Below are 17,015 nucleotides of genomic sequence, written 5' to 3'. Positions count from 1 at the left end.
TACCACTTTCTCTATTAAATCGTTCACTAAATCTAAAGCTCCAATGAAAATTAAAAAGGGTCCTCAGACCCCCTCTCAAGGCCCCATACCTGAAAAACAGATGCTTAAAATGGCTGAGGATTTGATTACTCATCGGGGGTTCTCAGCCCCCCTCAGACAAAAGACCCAGGTTGGAGGAAGACCACCCTTCCTCAGACCAGGCTTCTATTAACTCAGACATTTCTGAGGACCAGGATTAAGCCTATTCCCCATTTGAATCCTCTGATGCTGAGGAGTCTATTCCCTCTGTCTTCCCCCTCTGAGGACTACTCTTTTGGAGAAAACCCTACATACATTGAGAGCGCTTCCACTGGGAAGGCAAAGATTACTCTGATTCCAAGAAAAGGCTCAGGGAATTTCTGCTGCTTCCACAGCATTAGGCCCCTGGCTATTCCTCCTGTCTTAGATATTTTGGATGTGTACGCAGAAGCCTGTCTTAATCCAGACTCTCTACCTCCTGCCCCTGTTAAACCAAACATATTACTGGGTTCCTAATTCTCACCAGTTCCTTTATAAAAGCCCTTCTGCTGACCCAGAAACCATTTCCCAGGGTCTCAAGGGGATTAAGGCCTCTACTGCTAAAAACCCTTTACCTTCAGAGAGATTCCAGAGCATTAGAAAGGTGGGTGAAAAAGGTGTATAAATCAGCCACTCTAACCATGAGGGCATTAAACTGTCAATTTCATATGTTAAAGTACCAGCAGTTATCTCTGCTGAAAAGCAAAATGACACAAACAGAACAACCAGATCTGAAAGAGTTGCAGGATTTGTTACATGGAGCAGAACAAGTGGGGAAACCATACCTTACAGTGTGGTTTTGATGCTTTAGAGGCCTCTTGTAGAGCTGCTGTCACGGGGCCTGTCATACATAGGCACGCTTGGCTCAGAGCAAACCTTGCCAGATCATGTCAAAGCAAAGTTATTAGATGCACCACTACAAAAAGATGTATTCGGTGTTAAAGCTGAGGAGGTGCTAAAGAAAATGGAGGAAAAAGCAAAATCTATTTAAAGTTAAAGATTTCTTGCAGGTGCAGCCTCCACGGTTCAGCAGAAACTGGCCTTCAAAAAATTGGGGCTTTCGAGCCATGGAGAAACCCCAAACTGGTAGATACCGACACCCGAGGGGTAGAGGACAACCTCAAGGATCTTACAGCTAGGCAGTGGCAAGCAGCAGCCCCAAGAGGTGGAGATGGGCCACAGTCATTTAGAAAACAGACGCAATGACTTTCCCCTATGTCTGCCAAACAAAACTAACGGCAGCACCTTTGGGCAGAAAACTGGCCTTTTCAAAAAACTGGCACATTGTTGCAAAGGACAAATGGGTTCTGGATATTATAGACAGAGGCTACAGGTTCCACTTTCACACCCTTCCAAAAATGAGAGGCATGCCAAACCTGCCACAATCAATGGGCAGAGGCACAATGGGCAGAGGCACAAAAACAAATATCTGCTCATGGGTATGAAAGCAATTCAAGAGGTACCTGCAAAAGAACAAGGTCAAGGTTTTTATTCAAGACTATTTCTGGTACCAAGGAAGGACAAAAATTGGAGACCCATCTTAGACCTAGCTATTCTAAACACCTATCTAGAGGTACCAAAATTCAAGATGCTCACATTACAGCAGCTTCTTCCCATGCTGGGCAAGGAGTCTTGGCTGGTAACATTGGACCTCAAGGAGGCATACCTGCATGTCCCTATCAGACAAGATTGCAGAAGATACCTCAGATTTCTTGCAGGTTCAACCCATTATCAATTCTCTGCATTGCCCTTTGGCTTATCTACTGCGCCCAGTGTGTTCACAAAATGCCTGGCATCAGTAATTGCTTTCTGCAGACAACGAGAAATACAAATCTACCCATATCTGGAAGACTGCCTGATCCAAGCAGACGGCACTGCCTGGGGTACACAGTGAACAAAAAGAAATCAAAACTAATACCCTCAACAGAATTTTCCTGGGTGCCAGCTTAAATACAAAGGCCCAGATGGCTTACCTCACACCAGACAAGGGCAACTGTCTCAATTCTTCAACAAAATGGCCACTTTAACCAGGCTAACCAAGGAATCCTGCAGGCTCTGGGGTTCATGGCATCTTGCATCCTGCTAATACCCTTTGCAAAGCTGCATATGAGGAAACTACAATGGTACCTTAAACTTATGGTCTCAACACAGCCACAGCTTGGAAACAATTTTACCACTCATTCCATGCCTTCAAAAGGAATTTTTGTGGTGGGCTCAAGCATGCCAAAGAAATGTGGGTCTCCCTTTCTGTATACCACAAGCAAGTCAAATCATCACAACATACGCCTCAGACTACGCCTGGGGAACACACATGGCAGATCAGTGCATCCAGGGAAAATGGTCCCAGAAATAGATGCACCTACACATCAACCAAAAGGAGATGCTAGCTGTGCAAAATACTCTTATGACCTTCAAGGACCTACTGCATCCAGGCCATCTATTAAGGACGGACACCACAGTCATGTGGTACATAAACCAACAGGGAGGGACGCATTCATACACCCTGTGCAGACCCTGTGGAACACTGCATTGGAATTACAACTTCAACTACAGGCACAATTCCTGCCAGGGAAGGAAAACATACTGGCAGACAACTTAAGCAGAAATATGACAGACCCACACGAATGGAAGTTGCATCCTCAAGTCTTCTCAAAGATGACTCTAGCATGGGGACAGCCAGACATAGACCTATTTGCTACCCACAGAAATTACTAGTTGGAAAAATTCTGCTCAAGGGCCTATCATCCACAAGCCTGGAAAGTGGATGCACTCTTCCAATTGGACAGCATTGGCAGTCTATGCCTTCCCGCCTCTACCTCTATTGACCAAAGTTCTATTAAAAACCAGCACAGAGCCCACAAATGATTCTCATTGCTCCAGATTGGCCACAACAGCACTGGTATCCTCTCCTAAAGAGCCTGTCACTCACCACCATGGATCCTACCTCAAGTTCCACTTCTGTTGTCCCAGCACAACTACAAGACCCTTCACAGCCAGCTCAGAACTCTAAATCTAGCTGCATGGGAAATACCTTAATTTGCCAACAGACTCTCCTCTCCAAGGAGGTACAGGATGTCATCTTGGAGGCCAGGAGACCCTCTACTAGAAAAACCTTCTCCGCCAAATGGAAACTATTTTGTTCATGGAATCAAGCAAAGGGCCAGAATCCTTGGGTAATATACCTCAGATTTTACAGTACCTAGCTGAATTGCTAAACAGTGGCTTTTCCTAATCTTCCGTCAAGATCCATGCTTCAGCCATTTCAGTACAATACGGATCCTCTTTTCTCACTGCCTCTAAGGCAGTTCCTCAGAGGGGCAAAAAACAAAACCCCCACGGAAACCACCAGCTCCAGCTTGGGACCTCAACTTCGTATTGGAGAAGCTGACACTGCCTCCTTTTGAAGCGGCTTCTTCAGCAGAACTACAATACTTGTCATGGAAAACATCCTTGCTTCTGGTTATAGCACGCAGGGTTTCGGAGCTACAGGCCCTCATGGCTGTGCAACCATTCATCATTTTCCATCAGGACAGGGTTTCCTTACGAACCAACCCTACCTTCATGCCAAAGGTAATATCCAGTGTGGCTTTGAATCGGACTATTCATTTACCTACCTTTTATCCAAATCCACAGAACAAAGGGGAGAGGCTGCTACACACCTTTGACATTCACTGGCAACTTCGTTATTACTTGGGACAGAACAAAGTCATTCAGGAAATCTGAGCAACTGTGTCCTATGCTACAGGTGCTCAGGGAAAGGCCATTTCCAAACGGACCATTTCAAAATGGATATCCTACTGCATACGCTTTTGTTTTTCATTTCATGGAAAATCAGTGCCTGGATACATCGGATCCCACTCCACCAGGGCTACCGCTACCTCAACAGCTTTCCTTAGGGGGGGTCCCTACAAAGGACATTTTGGAAGCAGCTACTTGAGAGTTCAGTGCACACTTTCACCAAGCACTACCACCTGCCACTATACTCAAAATCTAGAGCGGGATTTGCCACAGTAGCCCTGCAGGGCATTCTAGCTCCTCCAAATTCTGCTTAATACCAGCCACCCTTACTTAGCTTTGGGATTCTACCAAAGTGTGATGACTGCAGCTGTATGCACGATGAACATAGTACATTTTTGTACCTACCTGCACATAGAGCTGCAGTCCAGGTTACCCTCCCTCCATCCCCTCTTAGAACAGGGCTTACGACAAACACCCTTAACATAATACCTATTTGGGGTATTCCTTTATGGTGTATTTGCTTGCAACTACTGTTTTGATTTATCTACTTGTGTATGTTTGCATAACATCATGTATTGCCTTCCTTTCTGGGGGCACCTGACATCTGGGGCAAGAAACTGAAGGAGTCGGCTGCCTCTTTTTGTATGTACACTAACATCTACATTTATGGTAGGTACAAAACTGTACCTCTTGTGATTTCAATGGCTCCTTGAATGCTGATTAAGTCCTGGTTCAAACTGGGCTAATACATACTTTCAGGATCCTCATCAAAATGATAGGCTGCATAATGCTCCTTAACTGCATATGTAGCTGGCCAGAATTTCAAAAATCTGCTTTGTCCAAGCTTGCCACCTTCTCTAGGTTACTTGTGAGTGAATAGAAAATGTTTTTAAGGTACATTTCTCCACCTGTAAAATTCTGGTAAATGGCTTCAGTTGTAGCTGATCCTAGAATTTTTGCATAGCTGCCCATAGAAGTATGTTAATATGAGAAGGAAACTTCCCATGGGGAGCTTGTTCTGTCATAACAAACTGTCATGGTGTGGTACCTCATCTGGGTTCTTGTCCATCTAGTCTCAAGTGACTAAGCCAGGGAGTGTAATTGGAAACTTGTAGGAATTAGAGGGCTTTATCTTCAAATGCTGCCTTTCGTTGGCTTGGATGTAGCTGTAGTGATCAAGCAGCTTTTAGTGCAGAGCTCAGGCTTTTTCTTTGGGAACTGGAGCTCTATTACCTTAATGGGTTTTGTGTGGCCTCTTAAGCAGGAAATGTTTAACTTGGTTCAGTTTTCTGACCTTTTGGATGTGGAATGTTCCTACTGTAATTATCTTGTATTGGTTGTAATAGCCCTGCTTTTGCACATTTAAAGTATTGAGGCAATTCCCCACAAGTATCTCAAGTTGTCTGACGCTAGTCAGCCCTGCTGTTGGCTCCTACTCTGCACCGACACGGATTTAGTAGTGATCCAATGCTAGACAATAATCCCTTTATCCTAGCAGTAGTTAGTCATTCCTGACTTACTCCTAGGATTGGTAGCTTCCAACCTCTTTCTAGTTTGGGGTCTGACCACTGCGCATAGTTGGACAATAGTAAGTACTGTAAGAACAAATGACCCAGAGTTTTCAGTTTTATGGGGGGGGGGGGGGGGGGTCCAGAATTTGGACTAAGTACTGAACATTTTCATGGAATCTGGCATTTTGGGCCAGAACATTTGCTGCAACACTTGCTACTAGTCTTTTTGTATTTAATTTTCCACACTTACTGTAGAGAATAACTGAAGACAAGAAATTAAAATTCTTTGTACTTTAATTTCTGGTAATTCCTTAAAGTACAAAATTTCTTTAAGAGCTGTAATACTTTCTCAAAAGTGTTTTGCAGAAGCTCTGTGGGGGTAGTTGTGTAATACATGGTACTAATACACAGTACTAGCCACACAAGGTGAGAGCAAGGATTGGATCAATCTACTGATAAAATATCATTGTTTCTCTGGTTGAATCTTCAGATTGATTTTGTAAGTGTGATTTGACCATGCATCCATGGTGGCCAGTGTTGGCATTGCACCTAAGTATCTTGAAAGGGTACAGAAATTCTTGCCATTTGGATCCTTATCCCTTTCCTACTGCTGAGATTAAGGTGTATAAGCTTGTCACTTTTGTGTTGTGGCTTGCAGGCAAGATCTATAGCAGCATTCTTTGGCTTATAATATGGAGATAAGTTAACAGTTTGACAAAGGAAAGCAGATATGTTGACTTGATAAGAACATGGACACTGGTGTCCAACTTCCTAATTCATGCATGTGATATGCTAAACCCGTTTAGCAAGAAATGGAACTATCCTTGTTGGCGTTGCTGAATCTAACAGGCTTCTGTTCCTGGAATACCCTTTAAACCCAATTAGACTGGTGATTCACAGCCCAAGGCTTTCATACTAAATCAGGCTTAACATTTTAGAACCTGTACAAAGGGCCCACTTGATATAATTTCACATTTTTAAAGAAACTGAATTTGCTGCAGTCATCTGCCTTTGGCCCAGTGAACACTAGTTTGTTCCTGGATGCACAGGTTCATTAGAGTCAATATTAGGAGATATTGCTCACTTAAGCTGCTCCAGTAAGTTGGATGATCTGAGATCCTTGACTTAGGGTAGTGTGTCCTATTCCTCACTAGATGGGTCTCCTTTTAAAGAGGTCTTTAGATGGGTCTCCTTTTAAAGCGGTCTTCAGGGTTGTACAGTCTGGACTAGCTTTGCATCAGTGGGGAAGCCTTGGCCATTTCCCTTCTAAGTTGTCTTTCAGTGGTATTTGGGTCCAGTTTGCATGTCCACCTCATAAGGTGGATGCCTTCTGTAATACTTATGCTTTTAGACAAGGAGTTTAAAAAGTATGGCAAGATTTCCCCTGCCATCTGGGAGTGCAGGACATTTGGCTGTTTCTGGTCATTCTAGTCCTTTAGACACTTTCAGGATGAATTTAGCATTTCATGAGTACAGATTTTTCAGTTTCTGTTTTGGGGTTCCACATTAGTGGAGAACCTTCTGGTGGTCCACCTCTTTTAGAGGGCTAGCTTTGGCAAAGCTATTTGCAGGGAATAATCCCACTTTCACCTCAAATTTTTAAATTTGGTGCAATTAAGTTTCATGATGAATGGGTTGTAGTGGTATTGACTAAAACATGGTAATCTTTCTGGCCAAATATTGCCTAGTTAATCTGGCCATTTAGTTCCTCACACGATTGAGGGACAAATTAAATGTTATCTCAGTAGGTGGCTTCCACTGTTAATGTACCTGACCAAACCTTTTGAACTCCAATTCCATTTTAAGAGTTTTTTTGAGGGGAACAATGGGCTGGAGTGTGGTGCATGTAGCTGCAGTGGTGCATGATTCTGCATCCTGTAATTCTGGGCCTGTGTAGCCCAAATAGCCCTCGGCAGGGTGGGAGGATGGCATAATGGTTGAGGTGTTTACCTTGCAGACACAAGGTGGAGGGTTTGATTCTCACATGGGGTAGTTGGCTAGGCTTAAAATGGCCACAAGGGCAGTTGGCCTAGTACAAAGCTATAAACCTAAGTGCATTGCCATAGATGTGCAAACCATTGTAGTTGGAATGAGGGTTACCATGCTGGTTCAGAGCTGAATGTCTGCCAATTGGCTATTTCAGTACTGAGTTGTGGCATTGGATGGCCCCAGACTGTCTACTGCATGATGGTGGTTCATTTGTCCCACAACAGTGCAACAAATGCCCAGACTACTAGCTTAACTTTGGTAAATTGGGTTGAGGCCCAGTATTTATAACCATGGTTCAGGAGCTGAAGTATAGAATAAGACTTTGGTTACCCTGCAAGGGGTAAACCTGGGTTTAAAAGTATCAAGAGTTATGTCTGATGTAGTGTACTTTAATACTGTCCTATGATCAAGGAGCTTGGTATGATCTGTAATGTTCCATGGGGTTCAAACATGGAAAGCATGCCCCACAAACATTCTCACCACCTCTCAGTCTGGTAAGCAAATCCTTCCTCTGGTGAAATTGGTGCTGAAGCTGCAAACTGTACCTGGTTTATAGATGGGGATATAGCCCTCACTGCTGGCTACTTTTGTTGAAACTCTTGTGCAGTACTGTCTGATATTAGTGCTTAGGCTAGGACTAGCACCATATCTTGTACAATGTAGTAGTCAGGATCACCATCATAGAAAGGATTTCAGAGTATGTATATCTTCGTATAGAGAGCAGTGCCACTTGTTTTTAAGTGCTCAGTCTTAACCAACATGGCTGGAGCCTTGAGCTGGCAGAGGATTGGACTGGCTGCTGCTAGCTTGCCCATATTGGAGGTAGCTTGCTTGCCATTTGGAATTTGTCATGCAGAGGTATTCTTCCCATCAAACAGTTTGAGCTGCTAAGGGAAGCTGTACCATGGGATGGCTGGAATGCTTTGCAAGACCCAAGTTGGCATCTCCTGGCTGGAATGCTTTGCAAGACCCAAGTTGGCATCTTCCGGCTGGAATGCTTTGCAAGACCTGAGTTGGCATCTTCCCTGTTGGAAATGGTTGAAGGCTACCTGAATAGGAATGAATGAGCCACAGTGTTCCTAGCCAGGATATTTATGCCTAGTTCTTGCTCCAAGAATAAATGAGCCAACTGGGTAGAGGGCCGTTAAGCAAGGTCCTGAAGCATGCAAAAATGTAGCTGAAAGCTGAAACATTGCATGCTGTTGTATATTGGACTGGCTTCATGGAGACCAGTGTGTGCTTTTAATCACTGACCATTGGAAGCTTAAGGGTTTTACTAGTGGATTTGGATTATTTTTCAGTGCCTGTAATTCCAGTGTCTGGAGATGTTTAACCTTGGCCTCTTAGTTGAAGATGAACCTCCCAAGGTCCTGTTTTGGGCTTCAGGACTAGTGATTTGTGATGCTGTTGCAGAATTTGCAGTCAGCAGCGTAGGACACCACGCTCCATCTTTTCACTGCTGTAGAAAGGAGGTGAGTTAAAGTAAAAGCTTGGCTTTGTTGCAGATGAGCCAGTTAGAGCAAGAAATCACATGCTTCTATGTCTGTAGGTTGGAAAGCAAAATGCTCCCAAGTGGTGCAGAGGCAGTTAGCAAGAGGGTTAATACTGCAATTTCTATTAGGTTTGATGCTCTCTTGCATTCTGTGACCTCTTGCAAGTTGCTCAAGACCTTGGGACCACCTAAGAATATGGGCTAGGCTCCTGAATGATCACTGGACTACAAACCTAGTAAATGGTAAGTACCTTCATTGAAGGGGGCTGTATAAGCCAGTTGAAGCAAGTAGGTAGTACTCATGACAAAGGCTGAAAGTTTAATGTTTCATACCCAGGGGTTCCACCTTTGTCCCTCTGACAGAGGTGACAGGTGCTGATTGTGCTTTCTCTTTTAGGGGATAAACTCTTGGCTAGGCTTCTAAGGGCTCCCAGGGCCATTAGTCTAATAACCTCCTATGATAGATGCATTTGTTCCTGGGTCTATTCCTGCAGTTCATGATTCCTCATCTTGTACAAAAAGTTGGACCAAAACTTGTCCTCCACTAAGGTCAAGAAGGGTGCAACTTTCTGATTCTGGAAATGTATCACTGCAAGAATTATCCCTCTATTAGCAACCTCAAAGGAAATCCAGTCTATGGACCCTATCAGATTTCCTAGCTTTATGATATTGTAGGTTCAGACTTGTAGAAATTCCATTTGTCAGATTGTGCTTGATAGGGAAAAGCCCTTACAGGTAGTTTGGATGCATTTCAGTTGTATTACCTTACCCTGTGGTTGAGGTGCATGTTTATCTAAATCGTAGAGTTGTAGAGATCCCAGTACTAATGCTTAAAGCAGTTCTGCTTTTAAGAAGCCCTTGTATTGGCGATCTGAGCATGGTTGACAGGCTTGACTGTTTTGATAAATGCTTTTTATAATTCAGTTGATATAGTTTCTATTAATTGGAAGGTCAAGGTTCTGTCCCTTCAGATTAACGCACAAGTTGTCTCTCTCCTTCGTTCTTGCTGGTTGGGTTTGGAGCCGATCCTCTGCTCTGACTCTGCCATCTTCAAAAGCTCGAGCTGCTTACTGGCTCGAGGCCCCCCTATATCCCATGATGCCTGGCGCTAGATACCCAGATGTCATTTGCCACTTCTGCTGCAAGGTTGTTCTACTGGCTCAGGTTGTATAAAACTTTATTGTAATTTCCTTGTCAAAACTGTCTGTTAAAACTGTCAGTTTTAGTGTAGAATTAGTCGTTAGATTAGACTGTTGTATTGTATTTACCTTCTCTCCCTTCCCTTCCCTCAGAAATGTTTTCCATTTTAGAGGATAACCTTTTCTATCTTCCTAAAAAAAAAAAAAATGTTTAATTTCCTTGGTATCAATGTTTTAGTGATATAGTTTGTAGTACTGATTGCAGTTTTTTGGTTGTGGTAACTGTAGTCTGCAATTTTTAGTGGTTAGTACTTCTGTGTTTCTTGTCCTTTGTTTTTCTTCCAGGATGTCCAAAGATCCTAAACCGTCCGGATACAAGTGTGACTCATGCTGTCAGATATCTCTGACAGATGGTCAAACTTGTGTTTGTCTGGGCGTCGTGCACCTGCAGGACTCTTGCTAGATTTGCCATGCTTTCAGTCCAAGAGTCCTGCAGGAGTGCAAAAACATAGATTCTGAGGGGTTTGCTTAAACCTACAGATTCACAGGCAAAGGTTCAGCCCGTGAAATCTTCCAGGCCACCTAAACTTTCGGCTCCCAGTTTGGAGCTGTCTGGTGAAGCCATACAATCCATCTCGGCTCCGGCTGGAACCGATGTTCCTCCCTCCCAGTTGGCTCGCACATTCCTCAGAGCCATCTGAGTCTAAAGATCCAGGTCGTCTGCTCTGGAGTCTATACGTTCGGCCTCCGAAGTCACAACTGCTCCAATCTGAGCATAGTCATCGCTCATCCCACTCTTCTCAGTCCTCTAGACTTTTGGACCATTACTTTGAAAGAGTGGTCAGTAGGCTGTTAAAATCACAGGCCCTAGCCAAAATTTTGTCCAGCCCCCTAATCAGGTGTCTGCTCCACCCACAGCTGTAGATATTCCTCCTCAGACTCATCCTATGAGCTCGGAGCTGGAGTTCGTTGGGGTTAGTTGTGGAACCGTCGGCTCAGATACCCTCTCCTTCAGTTCCGTCTGCTTCAATCTCTTCATGGTACCTTCCCTGGAGGGATCTGGGCGCAGACACCCTCATCGGCTCCGAGGGGGCAAGTGGCATCTGACCCTTGTCCTGACCTCGCTCTCCCCTCGGGGCTTCGGCTCAGGTGAGCTCAGCTCCCACATCTGCTTCTGAGTCGTCCCCCTCAGTGCGGGTAGGGGTTCTGGTGGAGTGTACTGGCCCCAGAGTCAGTCCCACGATAGACCCCATTGGCTCCTCCCCTTAGGGTGCCTGCATCAGTCTCTGCCCTTCTTCCAGACCCCAAGCGTGGGTATCCAGCACTCCAGGACACCCCTTGGGTGTATCCTCTTCAGAGGCCTCCCCTGATCTTTCAGAGGACCCACCTCGCAAGAGGAAGCATGTTGACTCCCTTGAGTCTGTTGCATTGGATACAGACTTAGAGGAGTCTGAAAGGTCCCAAAGATCCCCCTCTGAAGATGTCTCCTCAGACATCCTTGAGATGCTTAGGCAGAGGGGGAACTGGACTGCCCTAAGCCCTTCAGAGGATGAGTCTCTATTCCTGGACGCGTTTGGATCCCGACCTTCCACCTCCTGGGTGTCTCTGCCTTTTGACCCACTGTCTGGATTAGAAGGCATGGGCAGTTCCAAACAGTGGAACCGACCCCTAGAAGACCTGCCAAATTCATTACTGCACCGCAGGACAAACTGTTCTTAACCAAAGGTGGCCCCCTTGATGCCATGGTGGTAGCGGCGGCCACAAAGGAGTTGGCTGAAACTTCATCTGTCCATCCCCCTAACAATATAGATATGGGAAGCGGATGTTCTCTTCAGTGACTTTCCATGCAGTCCCTGAATTACCTGTGCCACTTTACCCTTCAGAGGGATTTCCTGAAAAAGCTTGGAGATGCCCTTCAAGATCCATCAGCTGAGGAGGCCCAGGCTAAGGCAGCCTCCTAGCTGACTATTCTTAATTCAGTGGCAAACTCCTCCATGAGGCTCATTTTCGTATGCAGCTGATGGTGCGAGTAGAGCCGCAGGCACAGGCGTGGCTGTAAGGAGGCACGCTTGGATGCAGCTTTAACTTTGCAGAACCTGTCGGAGCATCTTTCACCAACACCCCTTTTGATGTATCCTCTCAAGGATACCCTTACCAGGTGTGAGCAGGAAGGCAAGACTCTCTGCCATTTTTCCACCCCTTCCAGACCATATCCTAAGGGTCAGAAGTGGAAAGATGTCCTTCCGGAAATCCAAAGGAGCCTTGCCGGACACGTGTGGTGAGTTCCCATCCAGGGGCAGAGGAGGGAACAATAACAGACGCCGCCCTCGTGGCAGAGGGGGGTCCACAATCAGGGCAGCAGAGAATCTTTCTCTGAGAAGCCCTTCCAGAAGGGTTGCCCGGCTGCCCACCTTTGGAGGCAGTCAGGGGGAAGATTATCGCTGTACCCAAGAGCCTGGCAAGACCTAACAAGACAAATGGGTACAGTCAGTCATATCTGGAGGCTACAGAATTCCCTTCGTTCGCGCCCCCTTAAGATCAAACAAGTCAGACTTTCCACCTAATTAAGGGAACAAGCAGTTCAAGAAATCTCAAAACTGCTAAGAAAAAGGGCCATCCAGAAAGTCCCAGCAGACCAAGGATCCAGACTTTACTAAAGGTTCTTTTTTTGTACCAAAAAAGACTGGACTGGAGACCCATTCTGGATCTCAGCAGACTGAACAGGTCTGTACAAAGAACGAAGTTACTGATGGTCACACTACAGTCCATTTTGCCCTTCCTGGGTCAGGACAGTTGGATGTGCTCTATAGATCTTCAGGATGCATACTACCACATCAAAATGGACAGATGATCCAGAAGATTCCTTCGCTTCTGGCTGGGAGAAAGCTCTGTACAAAGAACGAAGTTACGGATGGTCACACTACAGTCCATTTTGCCCTTCCTGGGTCAGGACAGTTGGATGTGCTCTATAGATCTTCAGGATGCATACTACCACATCAAAATGGACAGATGATCCAGAAGATTCCTTCGCTTCTGGCTGGGAGAAAGCCATCATCAGTTCAGAGCTCTGCCCTTTGGTCTCGCCACTACCACATCAAAATGGACAGACACTCCAGAAGATTCCTTCGCTTCTGGCTGGGAGAAAGCCATCATCAGTTCAGAGCTCTGCCCTTTGGTCTCACCACAGCCCCCAGGGTGTTTACCAAATGTATGGCAGTTACCGCTCACCTGAGACTGCAAGGATTCCAGGTGTTTCCATATTTTGACTGGCTCCTCACTGCTACCACCAGACATCACCTTCTGCGAGCCAGAGACTGCACTATCAATACTTGCTCCAGGCTAGGTATCACAATAAATTTCAAAGTCTGCATTGTCAATCTCATCACCTTTATAGGCGCAAATTAAATACCAAAGACATGTTAGCGAGCCTCACACCAGATAGGGTGTTAGTGATTCGTCAGCATGTGAAGATTTCATTAGCATGCAAAAGAATTCAAGCCAGGTTTGTCCTTCAAACTGTGGGTCTCATGGCAGCAGCGATCGTACTTGTCCCTCTAACTCGTTTTCACATGAGGATTCTCCAGTGGCTTCTTTTCACCCAATGGGCTTTCCAGCAGCTTCCCATGTCTTACATGATTATCACACAAGCATGCAAGAAGCACCTTGCGTGGTGGATTGTCTCCACATCAGTGCTCCACAGCAGACCATTTGTTCTCCCCCTCCAGTTGCTACGGTGACCACTGACTCCTCCCTGATCGGGTGGGTGGGGGGGCATTATCAGGGCAGAACAGTCCAAGGCACCTGGCAACCTCACGAGTACCATCTGCACAAATGTCTTTGAGATGAGGGCCATGCTCTTAGGGTTGCAGGCTCTTCAGGACTCTTTTCCTACCGGGACCATTGAAATTTAAAACTAGTGTCTGTAGTGTGGTACATCAACAAGTAGGGCGGCGCCAGGTCCTACCCCTATGTCAAGAAGCACTCAGACTCTCAGTGGGCGATCTCTTCCCAGTGGTTTCTGATTGCAACGCACATCCCTGGGAGGTCCAACATCATAGCAGAGTGAGCAGAGCAATTCTCATGCCTCACGAGTGGTCTCTGAACCAGGTAGTTGCGGACCAAATCCTCCAAATGAGGGCAACCTTGCTGCGACCTTTTTGCAACGCCCTTCAACAGGAAGTGCAGCAATTTCTTCTCTCCTTCCACTTCCTGGGCACTCCCCCAGAGATGCTGTAGTCCACGATTGGCCTCTGGGACTTTATGCATTCCCTCCTTTTCCCCCAATCCCGAAGCCAATTCAGAAAGCTACCATATTGGGCTGCAAAATGATCCTCATTGCTCCTTACTGGCCTCGACAAATATGGTTCCCGTTCCTGCATCACTATCTTCTCTAGCAGCCTTGGACTCTGGACCTAGTTCCAGACCTCCTGATTCATCAATCGGGCGGGCTGCACCAATCCCTACGCTCTCTCCAGCTCCTGGCTTGGTTGCTCCACTTCCAACTTTAGCCAGGCTTCCAGATACCTCCCCCTCTGTGCACAAAATCATTTTTTGTCATCACACAAGTCTACGACTAGAAAAACTTGTGCTAGTAAGTGGAAACGTTTTTCTTCCTGGGCGGAGGCTAAAAGTATAGACCCCTTTTCAGCCCCTGTACACTACATTTTGGAATTTCTTGCAGAACTCTTCCATGCTAGGTCTGCTTTAGAGTTCAGTTAGCTGCAATTTCATCACATTGGCCTGTCTGAAAATTTGTCTCAAGCTGTGTAAAGCCTTTCTCAAAAGGAACCACTCTGCTCAGGCCCCCAATGAGAGATCCTCCACCACTCTGGGATCTAAATTTGATTTTAGCTCCTCTAATTTTGCCCCTTTTTGAACCTGCAGCTTCTTCATTGAAGTTATCTTGGAAAACCATTTCTGGTAGCTATTACTTCAACCAGAAGAGTTTCGGAACTACAGGCTTCCTATTAGTCCCCCATACCTCGTGTTCCACAATGACATGGTTGCTCTTAGGACTAATCCGTCCTTCCTTCCTAAGGTCTCTTCAGAGAGTAACTTGATTCAGTCCATAGACCTTCCTGTGTTTTTCCCTAACCATTCCAACAGGGTGGAATACAAGTTGCATCAGTTAGATGCTCTCAGGCAGCTATGCTTTTATTTGCATAGAACCAAGGATATCAGAAAATCGGATCAGCTTTTCTGTCTTATGCAGTAGGTAAACAAGGTCTTCCGGTCTCCAAAGTAACCTTATCCAGGTGGTTGACTTCTATCACTTTCATATATCAACTGAGGAGTAAAGAATTGCCAGTTAAACCAAAAGGTCACTCCACCAGAGCTTTAGCTACTTTGGTGGCCTTTCAGGCTAGGTTGCCCATGGAATCAATTTGCGCTGCGGCTACATGGGCAACCCACATACTTTCATTTTACATTACAAGTTGGATTTGGTTTCCAGGAGCAGAGCTGATTTTGGTTCCACTGTTCTGAAGAGTCTTTACCGATGAGCCACCCAGGATTTTGGGTGCTAGGGACACTGTCCCAACCAGCAAGAATGAAGGCGAGGTAAACTACCTTAATATAAAGAAGCTATGTACCTACCATAACGTTCCATGTCGTCTTTTCGCTCTTGCGTCCCACCCTCCATCCCCTTATCCTAGTGGACCGAAAAGAGTTCTTGATTTTTCACTGGCAGAGTCTTTGGCTATTCCTTTCTGACTAGTAGTCTCTCCAGTAGGATTTATGCATTCTAGGATAGGATTCCTTATGTCTGCAGTTAGACTTGCCAAAGTATCTAGCGCCAGGCATCATGGGATATAGGGAGGCCTCAAGCCAGTAAGCAGCTCTCTAGCTTTTGAAGATGGCAGAGTCTGAGCAGAGTATCGGCTCTGAACCCAACCAGCAAGAAAGAAGGCCAGAAGACTAACATGGAACGTTATGGTAGGTACATAATTTTTTTCTGAAGGGATCCAACTTCACTTTGCAAATTTTATTCTGTAGTTTGCATCCCATGTAAAGGTCACCACCACAGAAAATTATGCACATCTGGTTTCCCCCACAAATAAGATGGTGACTGATTCAGTGCATTTTCCAGAGGAAAGGTTGCAGATGTCAACCACTTTTACAAGTAATGTAGAAGTATTTACCATTGGGCCACTGTTCAACTGATTTCTTAGTTGTGGTCAGCCTCCAGTGCTGGATTCTTTGCTGTTCTGTCTTGGTCTTCAGTGTAGCTTTTGTTAGCACATAGTGTGTGCTCCAGTAATCATGCCTGAATGAACTTGCTGCCAAGAGGCAGAGTCGGGGAGCAGCTTGGTTTATGCAAACAAGACCTGGAAAGAGGGTTCTTAACTGCTAGTGTACAGGATTCCTCAATATGCAAGAGATCATTCTTCTGCAGGATTCTGTCCTTTTCAATTAAAGCCATTTAAGTATGGCAAGCAAGTATATGCACCCAGGGGAGAATAGCAATACCTAAACCACAAACTGGAAACTGTGCCTTGCTTAAACAGCTGAACCAAAACACCAACTGCATGGTGTGAGGGTTTTTTAAATTTGAGAATGCTTGACAGGGAATGGAGGCTAAACTCCCGGTGTGATTGCAACAAGACGGGTATGTGCTGTACTGTGAACAATGCCATTCTACTAGATTGGCAACAGAACTAGTTAGATTTAAAATTACCAACGTAATAACTAAGCACAAGTTAAAATGTACTGCAGCAGGAGGTTTTATTTTTTTGTACTGGAAAAGGTCCTGATATACCAGAGGTGGACGTTTGGGATAGAGATTAGAATACAAAGAGCACTTGTGGCAAGTGCCTTAATGCTAATGTGCAGTGGCATGAATGGCAATTTCCTACAACAGTTTTTGAAAACTGTTGTAAAACCAACAATGTACACTTTATATACATTAAGTGGTATGTTCTATGGAACTCCATACGTTTGTTTAATTGGTTTTGTAAGATAAAACTCCTAAAATGTATTAATAGGAATTGCAGTTAAATCACATGACTTTTTGTATAAAAACTGCTTGCTGCTTATGGGTGTCTGAGGAAGTCCTTTTTGATTGTATTGTGGATGAAAGTGCTTAAATGC

At 45.1% G+C, this 17,015-nt stretch overlaps 1 protein-coding gene across 2 annotated transcripts in view; it reads left to right on the top strand.

Moving 5' to 3' along the window:
• VLDLR (very low density lipoprotein receptor) overlaps window positions 1-17,015 on the top strand; it is a 348,579-nt gene that overhangs the window by 218,288 nt on the left and 113,276 nt on the right. The gene's annotated exons all lie outside the window — the stretch shown is intronic.

Source organism: Protopterus annectens, chromosome 8.part0 (genome assembly GCF_019279795.1).
Source record: "Protopterus annectens isolate FY-2018-M chromosome 8.part0, PAN1.0, whole genome shotgun sequence".
NCBI lineage: Eukaryota > Metazoa > Chordata > Ceratodontiformes > Protopteridae > Protopterus > Protopterus annectens.
This window is presented reverse-complemented; position numbering and strand designations above follow the sequence as displayed.